Source organism: Babylonia areolata, chromosome 4 (genome assembly GCF_041734735.1).
Source record: "Babylonia areolata isolate BAREFJ2019XMU chromosome 4, ASM4173473v1, whole genome shotgun sequence".
NCBI classification, from domain to species: Eukaryota; Metazoa; Mollusca; class Gastropoda; order Neogastropoda; family Buccinidae; genus Babylonia; species Babylonia areolata.
Window position 1 is genome coordinate 38851962 of NC_134879.1, and position 18493 is coordinate 38870454.

Below are 18493 nucleotides of genomic sequence, written 5' to 3' on the forward strand. Positions count from 1 at the left end.
ACAACAGACACACACACACCTGGTATGATACACAGCGGTAGTTGTCAGCGTGAGGACAACGACACTTTGATTGTCTGTGCCATCGATTTTTGAAGGAGGACCAGCCTGCTGCCTGGCCGTGTCTGGCACTGCTGCCGTCAGCACAGCGACTGTCTGCAGAGGACAGGGATCCCTCAACAGGTAGTCTGCTGAACACTGCCGACTCTAAGTATGTTTGTCACTGCTGGTGAAGACTGTAGCTTGCTGGATGCTAAGCACGGGTAGAGGAGGGAGAGAGATAGGACGGGGGAGTGAAAGGGGGACAAAGGGACAAAGAGAAGGAGGGAGGCAGACAGAAGGAGAAAGATGACAGACAAAAACAAGACAGACAGACAGAGAAGGAGAAAGACGGAGGTATGGAGGTGTCACGAATAAGACTGCTGTTACATATAAAAAATGTAACAAATACCGAGGATCACACCTTCCGCTACCAATTCCGACCAAGGACAATAACGAAATCATTTTTATCTCGCTTTCTTGCACATTTATTCCTTTATTCTTCCGGAAATTTAGAAATGATGAACCCCTCTTCCCACAACAAATATAATCACGAGCACATTCTTACCGCCAGCCTAACACACTCTCTCTCATTCAGTTCAAATCCTAACCTACTTTAAAAAAAGAATTCACATCACTCTAGATCTAGACATAACAATGAGAGACGAGCTCAGACGAAGAACCAAAACTTACATTTTGGATCCTAAGGAGGGAGCCAGCTAAACAAAAGAACACACTGGAGGGTCGCTGGAGCTCAACAGCCTGGCACTTCAAATTCCAAATACATTCATCCTACTTTCATCCTGCAGCATTCTCTCTACAAATTTCATGCTCGCGTCTCTCTCTCTCATACCAAAAAGTGAAGCAGAACCGTTGACCCTGATCCCAACTTCCGACTCTCCGGTCCGACCAATCAGAAGGAAGCACACACAAATCGTGCAGTTTACTCCCCGACAGGAGGGAGAAAGAGAGAAAGAAAGAGGGAAGCAGACAGAAAGAGACGGACACAGAGACAGACAGACAGACAGACAAAGACAGTGAGAGAGAACGATGCACACAGTTATACTGGCAGACAGACAGACACGCGGACAGACACATGGGCAAACACACAGAAAGCGTAGGGCTGTATGGTTATCTGCTGTTTGACCGATCATCATGTGAATAAACTGAATGAAACACTTGCAAAAATAGATAGATAGACAGATAGGCAGTTAAGTATGTAGGTAGGTTGGTAAATAAAGACACAGATCACTGGTTCTTTGCAGAAATGCAGCACAAGTAAGAGCTCACCCCCCACCCCTCCCCGACTCCCCCTCGGAAACAGGGCTCTGTAAGTTTTCAATACAAACAGGGTGTTCAGCGAGGGGACACATTGACGTTAAAGGGAGGAGAACAGGGAAACCAACGTTGATCTGTGGACAACATTCCTGGTTGTGAGGGTGGGGGTAGGGGGACGAACGGACACGCCATCACCGTGCAACGATGGCTGGATCACAAACCAAAGGAATCCGACTTGTCTCCCTCGCCATTCTTCTCCCTCTTCTCTTTCTCCTCCTCATTTTGTCCCCCTTCCTCCTCTCTTCCCCCCCCCCTTCATCTTCTCTATCTCCCCCTTCCTCCTCTCTTCCTCCCCCTTCTTCATCTTCTCTATCTCCTCCTTCCTCCTCTCTTCCTCGCCCCCCTTCCTCATCTTCTCTTTCTCCTCCTTCCTCCTCTCTTCCTCCACCCCCTTCTTCATCTTCTCTATCTCCTCCTTTCTTCTTCCACCCCCTTCTTCATCTTCTCTGTCTCCTCCTTCCTCCTCTCTTCACCCCCTTCTTCATCTTCTCTATCTCCTCCTTCCTCCTCTCTTCCTCACCCCCCTTCCTCATCTTCTCTGTCTCCCCCTTCCTCCTCTCTTCCACCCCCTTCCTCATCTTCTCTATCTCCTCCTTCCTCCTCTCTTCCTCACCCCCCTTCCTCATCTTCTCTATCTCCCCCTTCCTCCTCTCTTCCACCCCCTTCCTCATCTTCTCTATCTCCTCCTTCCTCCTCTCTTCCCCCCCCTCTTCATCTTCTCTATCTCCCCCTTCCTCCTCTCTTCCACCCCCTTCCTCCTCTTCTCTATCTCCTCCTTCCTCCTCTCTTCCTCACCCCCCTTCCTCATCTTCTCTATCTCCTCCTTCCTCCTCTCTTCCTCACCCCCCTTCCTCATCTTCTCTATCTCCTCCTTCCTCCTCTTCTCTGTCTCCCCCTTCCTCCTCTCTTCCTCACCCCCCTTCCTCATCTTCTCTGTCTCCTCCTTCCTGCTCTCTTCCTCACCCCCCTTCCTCATCTTCTCTATCTCCCCCTTCCTCCTCTCTTCCTCGCCTCCCTTCCTCATCTTCTCTATCTCCTCCTTCCTCCTCTCTTCCTCCACCCCCTTCTTCATCTTCTCTGTCTCCTCCTTCCTCCTCTCTTCCTCGTCCCACTTCTTCATCTTCACTTTCTCCTCATTTTGTCCCCCTCCCTCCTTTCTTTCTCCCCCCCTGCCCCTCCTTCCTCCTCTCCCCCCCCCCTTCTTTTTCTCCTCCTCCCCCCCCCCCCTTCTTCATTTTCTCTTTCTCTTCCTCATTTTGTCCTCCTCAACCCTCTCTCCACCCCCTCTTCTTCTCCTTCTCCCCCTCCCTCCTCTCTTCCTCCCCCTTCTTCCTCTTCTCTTTCTCCCCTCCCTCCACCCTTCTTCCCCCTTCTTCCTCTTCTCTTTCTCCCCCTCCCTCCTCTCTTCCTCTCCCTTCTTCCTCTTCTCTTTCTCCCCCTCCCTCCTCTCTTCTTCCCCCTTCTTCCTCTTCTCTTTCTCCCCCTCCCTCCTCTCTTCTTCCCCCTTCTTCCTCTTCTCTTTCTCCCCCCCCCTCCTCACTACCTCCCCCTTCTTCCTCTTCTCTTTCTCCCCCTCACTCCTCTCTTCCCCTCCCCTCTTCTTCATCTAAATCGGGCAGGACTGTAACGACTGCCGACTAATGAAGTGACTTCCATCAGTCAGTTACGTGTGCAGCTGCGCCGGACGCCACGTGCCTGTTAGAGGACACACACACTGTCCGGGACTGCAGCAGCAGCACTAAGAGACTAATGACAGCGGGATGAGCAGGGCAAGGGGGGATAATTGGGAACCAAGGGCTGCTAACAGGAGGTGTAGAAAGGCGGTAACGATGTCTGAATGGCTGGCCTTAGCATTGTCAGGACAAGGCCGGAACACTGAACTGCCCGACGGTCTTTTCGTTGTCTGTTGGCCGGAAAGATGCTGAGGGCACTGGTTTCTGCACTGGTTTCTGCACTGTCTGTTGGCCGGAAAGATGCTGAGGGCACTGGTTTCTGCACTGGTTTCTGGACTGTCTGTTGACAGGAAAGATGCTGAGGACACTGGTTTCTGCACTGGTTTCTGGACTGTCTGTTGGCCGGAAAGATGCTGAGGGCACTGGTTTCTGCACTGTCTGTCGGCCGGAAAGATGCTGAGGGCACTGGTTTCTGCACTGGTTTCTGGACTGTCTGTTGACAGGAAAGATGCTGAGGGCACTGGTTTCTGCACTGTCTGTTGGCCGGAAAGATGCTGAGGGCACTGGTTTCTGCACTGTCTGTCGGCCGGAAAGATGCTGAGGGCACTGGTTTCTGCAGTCTCAGCACTGGTTTCTGCACTGCCTGTTGACAGGAAAGATGCTGAGGACACTGGTTTCTGCATTGTCTGTCGGCAAGAAAGATGCTGAGGGCACTGGTTTCTGCAGTCTCAGCACTGGTTTCTGCACTGTCTGTTGACAGGAAAGATGCTGAGGGCACTGGTTTCTGCACTGTCTGTTGACAGGAAAGATGCTGAGGGCACTGGTTTCTGCACTGTCTGTTGACAGGAAAGATGCTAAGGGCACTGGTTTCTGCACTGTCTGTTGACAGGAAAGATGCTAAGGGCACTGGTTTCTGCACTGTCTGTTGACAGGAAAAATGCTGAGGACACTGGTTTCTGCACTGTCTGTTGACAGGAAAGATGCTGAGGGCACTGGTTTCTGCACTGTCTGTCGACAAGAAAGATGCTAAGGGCACTGGTTTCTGCACTGTCTGTTGACAGGAAAGATGCTAAGGGCACTGGTTTCTGCACTGTCTGTTGACAGGAAAAATGCTGAGGACACTGGTTTCTGCACTGTCTGTTGACAGGAAAGATGCTGAGGGCACTGCTTTCTGCACTGTCTGTCGACAAGAAAGATGCTGAGGGCACTGCTTTCTGCACTGTGTTGGCCGGAAAGATGCTGACGGCAATGGTTTCTGCACTGTCTGTTGACAGGAAAGATGCTGAGGGCACTGGTTTCTGCACTGTCTGTTGACAGTAAGGATGCTGAGGACACTGCTTTTTGCACTGTCTGTTGACAGGAAAGATGCTTAAGGCACTGGCGACCACTTCAGTGAGTTGTGTTTTGTACAGATGAGCTGACTGTCAGGGCTGCACGGTGCATGTGAAACATGCACCTTTGGGTTCTGACAAAGCTAAAAAAAAAACAACCTATCCGTAATAATGAGAAATTATCAGGCCGCTCGCCATAGCCATAAACAGCAAATTCAAAACTTTCACACAACTAAAAATATATCTATAATCTATATATCGGCGCCTGCGTAATGGTTTCTTCTGCACGGAACTGCTCACAGATTAAAGGAAGTACTAGGCATTCCTCTTTGTTCTTCCGTTTCCTCCTCCTCAGTCTCCCGTCTGTTTCCTCCCAGGATTTATGTTCTTTCCGCCAGCTGACCACACATCAGCATCAGTTCAGGCTGATTTTGGAAACCAAAGCCAGCTGCCTCGCACTCTGTTCACACCAAATTTCTAGTTCAGTTTAAAAGCATCTTCTTGCCACTCTGAAAATGAGAAACCTCCATCAGGAATCAGGTCATATTCCTAGAGCTTTCAATTGTGTCCTGGGACCCTTAATCAATCACGCACGCACACACGCACACACACACACGCACACACACACACTCACACACACACACACACACACACACACACACACACACACACACATATGTAGGGGGGGGGAGACAGAAAGATTCGCGTGTGCAAGAGTAAATGTGTGTGTATGTGCGTTCCATGGCTCAGAGTGTCCAGCCGTCCTATTGTCCTGGACAAGTAAATCTGGCGGACGTATGAAAATGCTTTCTCCACTGAGCTTTTAGGTTGTTGGTGGATCACCGCCCTCTGTCCAACACGCCTTGTCTCTCTGACAGCACTGTCGTTGAACAGCCGCTGATACATCAAAACACAATATACTCGTACGCGTGAGTTTCAGTCAGCCTGCAGATCTGGCTTTTCTTCGCATCGCATACGATATCCGGACGAAGTCAGAGTTCCGTGGGTTGGGAAACATACACACAAAAACCACGAAAACTGAGTGTGGCTGCTTAGATGGAAGGGTAAAAATAGACAAATAAAAACGATCCTGCACAAAATAGTAATCATAGGGGGTGCTGCCCATGAACAAACAAGGAGGAGGAGAGGAGAGGAGGAAGAAGAAGAAACAGGAGGAGGAGGAGGAGGGGAGGAAGGGAGGAGGGGAGGAGGAAGAGAACGGGAACTGGAACTGGAACGAGTATGAAAAGAAAGAGAGAAAAAGGAAAAGGAGGGGGTTGACAGCGGAAATCATGCTGTTCCCTGTCCTGCTAGACTTGGGCGCTGCCTTTGACACAATTGATTATATTTTCCTTCACCAGGGACCACCTTGACACAGACCACGGAAATACCGTCCTCGCTTCACTCTCAAGTATCTTTCTGATGCCAACGAAACACCGCACTCGTCTCACTCACTTATCTTTCACATCACAGCAAAACACCATACTCGTGCTTAAATGGGGAGACCACACAGTCGAGTATCATCCACTTTACGGATGCGTCTTTGGGTGTGTCGCTCTAATCACCTGACCAACACTACAAGTGTCTGTATCTCTCGGGCCTAGTTGACGCCGGGATATCATTATGGAAGAGAGCGTAGAGTACAGCCTTGCCACGTAGTCCCAAACCAAACTGGACCTCCATAGCAACATCATCATTTTCGCAATCCTCCTCCTCCCCCTTCACCATTACCAATATAAACAAAATAAGTGCCAAAGTCTGTGGCCTTTCATGCCCTGCTGTCATGGTGACCTCAGTTTCGATACCCCTCCACTTCCGTGCTTGGGATGAGTCTTGTCAAGGTCTGCAGTGTCGGTGGATTCATGGGGGACTGCCGTCGGAGGGAAGTGGTGGCGGTCTCCACGCTGGGAGGGACGCTCACTCAGTCTGGCTCCGCGACTAAGCCATTATTGTCGTCAGTAGGGTGCTTAGTAGGTGGTGTCTTAAGTAAGTCAAATCTTAACACCACTCAGTAGCAGTGCAGGGTCTCCTCTGGTGTGTGGCCTCCTGGCGACCTAACACTGATGGTTCCCTGTGGACTGCCGACGCTGGGAATGTAATGGACAAACCCGGGTGAGGCCGTGTATGGGTGACTCGGAATGAGCGGCGTGGGAGTAATGTCACTGAAACGGGGCAGATGACGGGGCAACAAAAGAACGAAAAAAACAAAACAAAACAACAACAACAACAACAAAACCCCAACGTACTCGCTTCACTCTCACTTATTTTTCTGATCCCTTCAAAACACTGTTCTTGCTTCACTCTCACTTATCTTTCCGATCCAACCAAAACATCGTTCTTACTTCACTCTCACTCATCTTTCTGATCCCACCAAAACATCGTTCTTACTTCACTCTCACTTATCTTTCTGATCCAACCAAAACATCGTTCTTACTTCACTCTCACTTATCTTTCTGATCCCACCAAAACATCATTCTTGCTTCACTCTCACTTATCTTTCTGATCCAACCAAAACATCGTTCTTACTTCACTCTCACTCATCTTTCTGATCCCACCAAAACATCGTTCTTACTTCACTCTCACTCATCTTTCTGATCCAACCAAAACATCGTTCTTACTTCACTCTGACTCATCTTTCTGATCCAACCAAAACATCGTTCTTACTTCACTCTCACTCATCTTTCTGATCCCACCAAAACATCGTTCTTACTTCACTCTCACTTATCTTTCTGATCCAACCAAAACATCGTTCTCACTTCACTCTCACTCATCTTTCTGATCCCACCAAAACATCGTTCTTACTTCACTCTCACTTATCTTTCTGATCCCACCAAAACATCGTTCTTCACTCTCACTCATCTTTCTGATCCCACCAGAACACCGTTCTCGTCCCACCCTCACTTATCTTTCCGATCCCAGCAAGTTTTCTCTGGTCAGCTGTGTCAGCTGTCTCTGGTGTGGTATCCTACTGGGATCAGTGCCTGCTCACTTCTCTTTTCTTTTGACGACGGGACCAACTGACCTCGTTCAGGAATTCCCCACAGGCTGTCATTGTTCGCAGACAAATCAAATATAGCTTTGTGCCCCGACTGTGGCTGACAGTAGTCACTAACACAATAGTTGCATTATTCAGAGGCTAAACGATTTGATGGACAGTTTTCCTCTGTGCGCATACTACAGACAGAAGTTATCACCTTTTGAAATCTTTAATAGTCAGTGATTCATCATTACGTATCTGCATAAACACACACACACACACACACACACACACACACACAACCGAACCAAACCAAACAAACGCACAGTGTTTCTGCAAATTAACAGCAACCTTTTGGTTGACCTAAAATCTCATGAACAACCATGCTTCGTTCCTTTCATTTTTGGATCAGCTAAAATTCATTCAACAAGGATCATATGAAGCAGCAGAGACTTACCAGAAAGGATCATATGAAGCAGCAGAGACTTACCAGAAAGGATCATATGAAGCAGCACAGACATACCTTTGCTATTAGTTCATACTGTCAGAGCTAGGTTACTGTCACATAGTTCTGGCCAGACTCCATCACACAGACTGAACGTAGCCAGGCAGTGCAGGCAGTATTAAACATTGCGGAGAGGCTTGGTCGGAGAGATAAGAAGACAGACCATATCTGTTCTCTGAGATTTTTCACTGGCTTCCAGTGCATCAGGACATCCCCCCCCACCTCCCCAACCCCCCCGCCCGCTCCCTCCACCTGCCAAGCCCCCTTCAAAGCTTCTCTTCATCGTTCAAAGAGCCGTAAAAACATCTGAATTTCAAATTTCGACAAAGTCATGCATTTTGTATTTTCTCTAACACATCTTTATTGTGTGCGTGTGGACGTGAAAATGTGTACGTGCGTGCGTGCGTGCACGAGTATGGGTTTGCACGTTTGTTGGGTCTTGTTGTTTTTTTTTTGTTTTTTTATGTTGTTGTTTTTTTTTTTTTGTGTGTGTGTGTGTGTGTGTGTCTGTGTGTCTGTGTGTGTCTGTGTGTGCGTGCGTGCTTGTGCACGTGTGTATTTGTATGAGCGTGTGTCTGTGAGTGTGCCTGTTTCTTTCTTCTTTTTTTTAGTCGATGTTTTCGTATATCGGTGGCTTTATGGGTACCGATTCTGTTGTGTGTAATCTTTTACGTGTCCTAATATAGCTCAAATTAGATTTAATTCAATTCTTAATTAAATTTCAACTGTCAACCACTCAACACCATGACAGTGGAGGGCAGGGGGCGGGGGGTGGGCGAGCAGAAGGGGCAGATAAACAGTGTCCGGCAGTATTCCAGAAGCCCAGTAATGGCTGTACAACAGCTTCAACACACAGCCTCCGTTGTCTGGAGGTCAGTCCCTTCACAAGGAAGGGGATTGCTTCTTCCCCCAAATTACTTCACCTGGTTCAATTGGTGCTTTCCGTCTCCTTCAGGGACAGAGAGACAGAGAGAGACAGAGAGAGAGACAGACAGACCGAGAGAGAGAGAGAGAGCGTGAGAGGGAGAGAGGAGAGACAGACAGACAGACAGAGAGACCGAGAGAGAGAGAGAGAGAGAGAGAGAGAGAACGTGAGAGGGAGAGGGAGAGGACAGGGAGAGAGGATGAGAGAGAGAGAGGAGGGAGAGAGAGGGGAAGAGAGAGACAGACAGACAGAGAGAGACACAGAGAGAGCCAGAGACAGACAGAGACAGACAGATACAGAGAGAAAGAGAGAGAGAGAAAGAGACAGAGAGAGAAGGGAGACAGAGAGACAGACAGAGAAATGAATGGTAGCGATAGAGATGGGGGCAGAGAGGGAGGGAGAAGGAAAGAGAGAGAGAGAGAGAGAGAGATTCAAGATTCAAAATGGTTTATTCATATAGACCAAGGGGTATGAAGGGGTATGTGAACATAATACAATGAAAAACAAAACAAAAACAAAAACAAGAAACATAATACAATATACATAGAAAACTTGATATAACCCAAGTTCCAAATGAAAACTAGCCTAGCTACGAAACAGTGTTTTCATGACGTAATGGTTTCTCGGACTTTGAAAGCTTTATATAAATACAAAGCAAGGTTTCTAACAATTTCACAGGAGACTGAAGACATTAACAGGTTCAATTTATACATATTTGGTTGTCTATAATATTTAGGCTTCATAAATGATTCTCGATTATTCCTCAAATCTGGACAACAAAGAACAAAAGTGCATTTCATTTTCTGTCAAATCTTTGCATAATGGACAAATCATATCTCTTTCATTACATGTTCTATATCTATAATGATGAACCGCTAACTCTGAAATACCTAATCTGAATCTTGCCGTTATATATCTCAAATGTGTATCCATACTTAACATCACGTATGGTTTCAAGTCTGGGCCATTGCTGAAATTTCTATAAAAATCAAATCTTTCCCTATTTTGAATATGATCAAACCATTTCTGCCATCCACAATCGATCAAATGTTGGCGAAAAGTACAAATAAATGACTGAATGCTGCCAATACCTTGGTTTAACCAACTAAAACCAAACCCATACTCAAATAAACAGTAGCGTACTTTTGTTACCCAATTTACTTTGCCTCTAGTATCTAAATCAAACAGCATATTATAAGCTTTACGAGGTAATCTGTTGTCATCCATTTCTAGTAACTTTAACCAATAACGAATACATTTAACTACAGCAACTAAATACATCGGGTACCTATTTGTTTTCTCCATAAACTAAATCATTAGGAGTTTGCCTCTCAACACCTAACAATTTCTTCAAAGTAAAAGTTTGAACTGATTCACAATGAATAGTGGCTCTATCTAATCCCCACAACTCCGAACCTATAACACAACTGGCTGTACCTGAGCATCAAACCGTTTAACAAATAAATCAAAAAAGGCATTATTGAAAACATGTAACTTTTTCATAATACAGATTAAAACATTTTAGTCCTACTTGCTAAATCTTTACAAGCACCAACAAAACTCAAACGTGTCGGGAAAAATATTCCCAAATATTTATAAACGTTAACAACTGGCATCAATGCATCACCATACAACCACCTTTCCCTGCTACTCAGATAACCACCATTACGAATTACTATGATATTGCTTTTAGTCATGTTTACTCTTAACTGAAGTGAATCTGCCGCACGATGTAAAGAATTCAGCTGCGTTTGTAGACCTACAACAGTTTCAGACATCAAAATAACATCCTCAGCGAATAGAAATATGAACAATTCAAAGGCATCAACTGAAAACAAAGCTCCGTGTCTCCCATTAGTAACTACCTGAATTGCAAGTTCGTTTATGAAGAGAGAAAACAAAACTGGGCTACATGCTTCACCCTGCCTAACCCCAGCGGTACAGTTGATAAATTCAGTCAGTTTGGCACCACATCGAACTCTAGCTGTTACTACATTATACATACTTTTTATACAGTCATAAAGTTTACCTCTGATACCCTTCCTTAGTAAAACTGGCCAAAGAAAATTTTGGTTAATACACTCAAACACCTTTACAAAATCAATAAAAGCGACATACAACTTTCAGTTAAAGGAGAACTGTTTCTGAACAAGTGAAAGCAACGTAAACATGTGGTCTACTGTATAATATCCTTTTTAAAATCCGGCTTGATGATCACCAGTGATATTGTTTTCATCAACCCATTCATGTAATCTTTTATTGAAAATTATTCCATACAATTTACCACTTATATTACCTAAAGAAATACCTCTATAATTATTGGGATTATTTACATCACCTTCTTGTAAATGGGCAAAATAATACATTCTATCCAGTTGATAGGGTATACACCATTGTCAAACAGTTTATTAAACAACTCAGCGAAGAAACGGACTACTTGTTCGAAGACTTTTTATACAGTTCACTAACAATTCCATCAGGACCAGCTGCCGTACGTTTTTTTTAAAGTTTTCTTAATGCCAGTAGTACCTCTTCTTTAGAAATTGGTCGATTCATGTAAAGATCTGCTTCATCATCAATTATAGCATATTAATAACAAGCAGCTTCATTTTGCTCGTTATCAACATTTGATTGAAACAAAGAGTGAAAATGCTGAAACCAAACGTCACAATTAATAGTAGAGAGAGAGAGAGACAGACAGACAGAGACAGAAAGAGAGAGACAGAGACAGACAGACAAGCAGAGACAGTCAGACAGACAGAAAGTCAGAGATATAAGCAAATAGAAACCAAAGACCGTATAAGGTCTTTGCAGGTAGTCGGTACGGCCGAGTGTTGATTGGGAATATGTCGGTTTTGTTTTGTTTTTCACATTGGTGTAAACGACATTTCCATACAGTGTACCTAATGAAGCGACAGACAAAGGGTAAAAGGGCACGCAACTTTCCGTGTGTGTGCTTTATGAGGAAACACACACACACACACACACACACACACACACTCTCTCTCACACACACACACACACACACACACACGCACGCACGCACACACACACACACGCACGCACGCACGCACACACAATAATGCCACCCTAGTTGAAACACCTCAATGTAACGACTGTCTCGCATTCTCCTCTGTCTGTGAAGCGGCTCTCAGCTGCTCCTTGCTGGGTTTTTACGACGTTTGTCAAAAGCATAAAGAGTCTGGCATTGATCATCGTCGCCATGACAACGAGAAGTCGAGAAGTACCTTTGCACTACCGAACATCAAAAGACATGCTGGAACGAACAGTATCATACACTGTATCGACATTGTTTTTTTGCGCCACTGCCGAGGTGAGTCACACAATGCTGGCAGCTGTCGACACTATATAAGGCCTGCTCGCTGCTCATCACGTCGTCTTTATTAATCATTGGCATCCTCATCAACATCACGGTCCTTTCGATTCGTGCCAGTCGTATGTCTACCTGGGTGTCTGGTGAGAACTCACCTTGGCTCAACAAGTGGAGGAAGAGGTGGGGGTGGGGGGAGGCGGAGGGGAGGGGGGGGCGGGACTGCTGACAAACTGCCGCGGGCAACACGCCCCAAGTTTCTATCCACTGCAAAGGCTTCATTCTGGTCTGAAGAGAAGGGAGAGGGATAGGGGGAAGGCTGGGGGTTGGGGGGAAGAATTGGGTGCGGCGAAGGAGAGGCGGCGGGGGGGGGGGGGAGGTCGTGGTGGAGGAAGGGGTTAATTTGGACATGCCCTGTCCATCTTGATAAAACTTCTCTTAACAAGTGACGTCTCTCTTCCAATCCTCCGCCCCCCTCCCACCCTCCCTCCCCCGTAATTCAAACAGAAAGAAGATCAATTTGAACAGCCACAAACAAAAAGGAGAGATTTCTTCTTCAGAGTGTTGCTGTATTAGTATTGCTTCCCTTCATCCACTTGGAATTAACTCCTCTTTGGTATTCGTTCCAGGATATCAATAAAACATGTCATGTCTGAGCTGTTGTAATTCTGCATCAATTTTTTTTTTTTCAAACAACTTTGTATTCACTCTGCGTACATGAAAATGAAATACACATGATACAACGCTATTCTGAACTGATTTAATCTAATCATGGATCTGTCATAATTCTGGAGCACTGTCATCAAATCATACATCTGATTGCACGCGTTTTGTGTGTGCGCGTGCAAAGCATATTTTGAGCTTCTTGGTACAAGTTATTCTGCTTCGTATTTGCAATCTTTGGTATTGTTGCATTGTCTCGGAATACACACACACACACACACACACACAGAGAGAGAGAGAGAGAGAGAGACAGACAGACAGACAGACAGAGACAGACAGATTTTCGCAATTCTTTCTTACATTTCTGCACGTGTTGTCTGCAATTAAGCACTGATGTCCATGTAGTGTTTCATGTGAGGGTCTCAGAGCCCCCAATATGAGGAGTTCACGTTATATAAGAACTGTATCAGTATCATTATTATCATAATTGTTATTATTATTGCTATTTACTACGAGACTGGTTTGTTGTCGTTATTGTTTTAAAGGAAAACAACCCTTCATCTATTTCACTGTGTCAAGCAGCAGACATAGCCGATGATGAATGTCTGAAATACTTGTATCTACCATCCAGCTACAGTTGGTTTCTTTGCCACTATAGCTGTTGCTGAGAAAACGCCAACGTTAGAAATCACCACTGACATACACTTCCACTCACCCACCCACCAACCCACACACCGGCAACCCATTCAATGTGATAACACACATTCACCTGAACAACACAGGTCGGTCAAAAATAGATAGACAGACAGACAGACAGACAGATAGGTAGATAGACAGATAGACAGATAGATAGGTAGATAGACAGACAGACAGACAGACAGACAGATAGATAGATAGACAGATAGATAGATAGATAGATAGATAGATAGAAAGACAGACAGACAGACAGATAGATAGAATAGATAGCTAGATAGATGGAAAAAAAAGAGAGTAAAAATAGATAGATTAGAAAGACAGACAGATAGATAGATAGACAGACAGACAGATAGATAGGATAGCTGGATGGATAGATAATTTAAAAAAAAAGTAAAACTGAAAATAGAAAATAAAATGAAATAAAACCAAGCAACTAGGTGCCCAGGTATGTGGGGGGAAATCTATCAAAACGTATGTTCTTGCTGGACCGAGCGATAAAGTGGACGGCAAATATACAACAACAAAAAAGAAAGAAAAAAGAAACAAACACACACACGTAGAATAACCAACAGCTGCCATCCATTGTGGCCACTTTCTTAAAACACAGGGGGGGGGGAATAATGCTTACGTAACGAATTCACCAACCAGTCAACCACACAAGTACAAATATCTATCCATACCTATAAATGAATAAAATAACGGAGACCAAACAAAGAAACACACAAAGAAAAAACAAACGAAACAAAGAAGACGATCAGTTTCCTCACCTTTTCTTCGACAGACTTAAAAGCGGCGACGAACAAAGAAGAGAACAAAGCTTTGAGCCAAGTCAACTCCAGCCAGTGCTGCACGCACATATACACACACACTCTCTTTCACAGACACCAGTGTGCGCACGCTCGCTACTTCAGCTTCCAACAACGAGAGATGCTCCGTGAAAGAGTCTGCAACGCTATAACTGACATCCCCGGGGAGACGGTGTCGCGGCAAGCACGTCCCCATCCAATTTAGCCCGGGGAGGACAGGCGGGAACCTGTCGTCAGAGAGATGGTTTTGGTGTCGGTGACGATTGTCTCGCTACTAGTAACCATGGGCTTAGCTTTCTGTTCTGTTTGGTGCAGTGTGTGTGTGTGTGTGTGTGTGTGTGTGTGTTTGTCGGACATGCACCCTTAAGTCTGGTTGGACTGCATCTCTCTCTCTCTCTCTCTCTCTCTGTCCTTTACACAGCCTTTAGGAACAGAGAAACTGCTGTTTCTTAATCTGATTACTTACTTGTAACATTCAATGTTGTGTCTTAATCAATCTTTTTGTTCATTACTGTTAAATTCATAGGCGGTTATGCATCTTTCACGCTCCTCTTCACAGGGTGTCAGGGCCTGAAGTGAATAAACAATACTGAGTCAATTTCTCTCTGTCTGTCTGTGTGTCTGTGTCTGTGTGTCTGTCTGTCTCTCTCTGTGTCCCACGCCTCCCTTTCTCCCTCCTTTCTCTTTTTCATTGTTTTCTGAAGACACGGTGCAGTGAATCAGACAAGCCAACCAAGCCAACTTGGTTTCTTCAGGAAGCAAAGAAAAAGACATCAAAGACATCTATATATCTGTATACTTATATACAATGCATGTATATATATATGCTTGCATGTATATATATATATATATATATATATAGAGAGAGAGAGAGAGAGAGAGAGAGAGAGAGGGAGGAAAATATTAATAGAAAAACAAATTATGCAAACGATCACTATAACAAGAATCAATCCTTCTTTCTGTAAAAGTAGTGGACGCATAGCGTGAGCTGCCAATATTTGAAAGAAACAAATAAAGAAATAAAGAGCGTAACGGAATATCTTCTTTTCCGTCTTCGTTCGTGGGTTGCAACCTCCATGTTCACTCGTATGTACACGAGTGGGCTTTTACGTGTATGACAGTTTTTACCCCATGCAGCCAGCCATACTCCGCTTTCGGGGGAGTGCATGCTGGGTATGCTTTTTTTTTTTTTATCTATAACCCACCGAACGCTGACATGGATTACAGGATCTTTAACGTGCATATTTGATCTTCTGCTTGCAAATACACATGAACGGGGTTCAGGCACAAGCAGGTCTGCACATAGTGTTGACCTGGGAGATTGGAAAAAAAAAAAAAAAATCCACCCTTTACCCACCAGGCGCCGTTACCGAGATTCGAACCCAGGACCCTCAGATTGAAAAGTCCAACGCTTTAACCACTCGGCTACTGCGCCCGTCAAACGGAATATCAAAACGCTCCAAAAGACTGACGTCGGCAACGTGGAATAGAAACACATCAAACTAGTTACATCACAGAAACATCTAACTACCTCTCTGGGAGGCAGTTTGATATAAAAGACGACATCAGAAACATCGACTGGCTCTTTCTGAAGAAAGAAAAAAAATCTTTTTGCAATAAAAGGTAAGATGAGTCAAGAGGCCTCACAAAAAAACGGGCCATGTGCTGGTATCAGCAGAAAAAAGAGAAAGAAAATCCTGAATGAAGGATGGCTCACATCACGTCAAAGCAGCCAGTTCATTTACCTTCGGGACACTGTCTGCTATGTTTCAATTTTCCCACATACTGTTTGAGAAAAGGTTCTCCCCCTTTTGTGTCTGCGCACGGTCGCTGTCTCCATAGAAACTAAACACATGCCTGACAAATACGCAGAGCTGGGAAGGAGATCATTAAAACAGTTTTTAAAAAAGGAAAAAAAAGGAGAAGAAAAGAAGAAAACAAAAAAGAAATGAAACCCTGTTCAAAAACTCGACGAAAATTGTTACCATATTGACTCGGGTGACTTGGTATGCATGTGCTCAATGTCTGTAAAAGTGCTAGAACCGTTTTAAGGAAACATGGTTTTCACTTCCACTGTGTGCAAGCAGATGAGGGGACGGGTGATGGAAGGAAGGGCGGGGGGACGGGGGACGGGAGGCAGGGGAAGGGGGGTGGGGGGGACTTTGTCAGTCTGGGTCCTGTACGACGAACCATCAGAACAGGTACAGTTCACCCCACTGCACTCACCCAGCAGCAGTGCTGCGTTTTCTCTCACGAGGAGAGGTAAAAAAATAAAAAAATAATAATAAAAAAAAAACAAGGGAGGCAAGGCCTTCAAGACTCACTTGTGATACACTGAAAAAAACATCCAAGCTTTTTATGTATTGTGTATAATTTCAAAATGTAATGTTTAAGATGAGAAAGATCAGTTTAAAGCGAATTAATTCCCCTAGCATTAATTACAGAGTAATTTCCCTTTTTTACTATCTGCACCAAAAGGTTTGCAACATAAATAAAACTTCCATGCTTAGCAAAAGAAGTTCCTGTTTGAACAAATAATGATAATAATGACTGCTCTTGTTGTTGGGTCAGAATATCAGATCAAAGTGCCAAGTTTACAGAATACAAAAAATATAAATATAACAGTAAATGCAGTTTGCATATAATTAGGCTTCATTTTTTTTTTTTTTTTTTTGGTGCCCATCCCATAGGTGCAATATTGTTTTAAACAAGATGACTGGAAAGAACTGAATTTTTCCTATTTTTATGCCTAATTTGGTGTCAACTGACAAAGTATTTGCAGAGAAAATGTCAATGTTAAAGTTTACCACGGACACACAGACACACACTCACACACAGACAACCGAACACCGGGTTAAAACATAGACTCACTTTGTTTACACAAGTGAGTCAAAAACCGGTCATACACGTAAAATGTTACATGTCTGTCTGATTGTGAATGTGTGCGTGCCTAAAATCTGATTGAAATTACACAGGAAACGAATGATAAGCGCCCAATGGCAGCCGTCAGTCGGCTCTACCCAGGATAGGCAGCCTGTTGTGCGTATGACCCCGTGTTTGTAAAGCGCTTGGAGCTTGGTCTCTGACCGAGGACTGGCGCTATATAAGTATCCATATTATCATCATCATCATCTTCATCAAATGGTGACAGCTACCACACTGGGACTGTGTTGAACATTTTGCAGAACAACAAAAGAAACTAGAACGTGCAAGCAAACCAGCCACAATCTTGCAAGGTTTTGAAATATCAATTTGTTAGATTGCTCCAAAGGAAAACGTGTACAATGACTGCTAAAAAAAACACATGTAAAATGAAGTGAAGGAATTACCACATAATGAGTAAAGTGCACGAGCCAGTTTACGTTTTCTTTTGGTATGGAAAACGCTACGGTGGTCATGACGACAAGAACCCAAGTTTTAGTTTTATTTTCTTTTTCAAAATTAAATCTGGAAACAGGAGAGTTAAAATATCAAAATGCGAACAAGTCAATGATATATCAATGCTCAGGCGAAGGCCACATCCAGCTTTTTCTATGATGCACGGGAAAGAGAAAGTTCACACGAACAATGGAGAAGTTTAATGGAATCCTAAAGTATTCTGTTTAAGCATTGTTGTGATTTTCTTCTAATCACTTTTGTATTCCATTTTCTCATGCACCGATCCTTTTTGGTTATATTTGTACTTAATCTCCATGTTCCTTTTTTTTCAATTCATGTTTGTAAAAAATCTCATTTCATGTATGTATTTACTTACGTTTTTATTTTAGTTTCTCGTGTTCCATTTCTATGTATGCTTTAACTCTATTTTCCTATACGTCACTCCAACTAAATAATGCCTCGTTACACTGGTACATGTGAATATTTTGACATGTTCTGCTATTATTGCGAAATGTCAACATGTCACCAGACAGCACACTGCTCAGATATTGAGCGGTTAACTCACTCAGTACGGCCAGTCCTCTCTTCTCCTCTACACAGACCCCTCGGATGTCCAGTGGGTGTCTGAATGACCCAACCTTTAGCTTCCGTCGTCAGAATTGTGGTATTCTTTGTCAACATTCACATCTTCAGTGTAAGAGCCTTCCGCTTGCAATATTTTGATGATGGTAATTGGGGTGAAACGCTGTTAACGTCATCTCTTTCGCCGTTCGTATGGAGAGAGTTAACGTGGGTAGTACTGTGCAGCGGAAATCAGTCTTCAGAGGTCAAAGA

At 44.3% G+C, this 18493-nt stretch overlaps 1 protein-coding gene across 1 annotated transcript in view; it reads right to left on the reverse strand.

Annotated features, from left to right (window-relative positions):
- LOC143281457 (uncharacterized) overlaps positions 1-14369 on the reverse strand; it is a 51139-nt gene extending 36770 nt beyond the window's left edge. The window contains exon 1 of the mRNA XM_076586669.1: positions 14243-14369. The gene's annotated coding sequence lies outside the window, so the exon portion shown is untranslated. The remainder of the gene's footprint in view (positions 1-14242) is intronic.
- Between the last annotated feature and the right edge of the window lie 4124 nt (positions 14370-18493).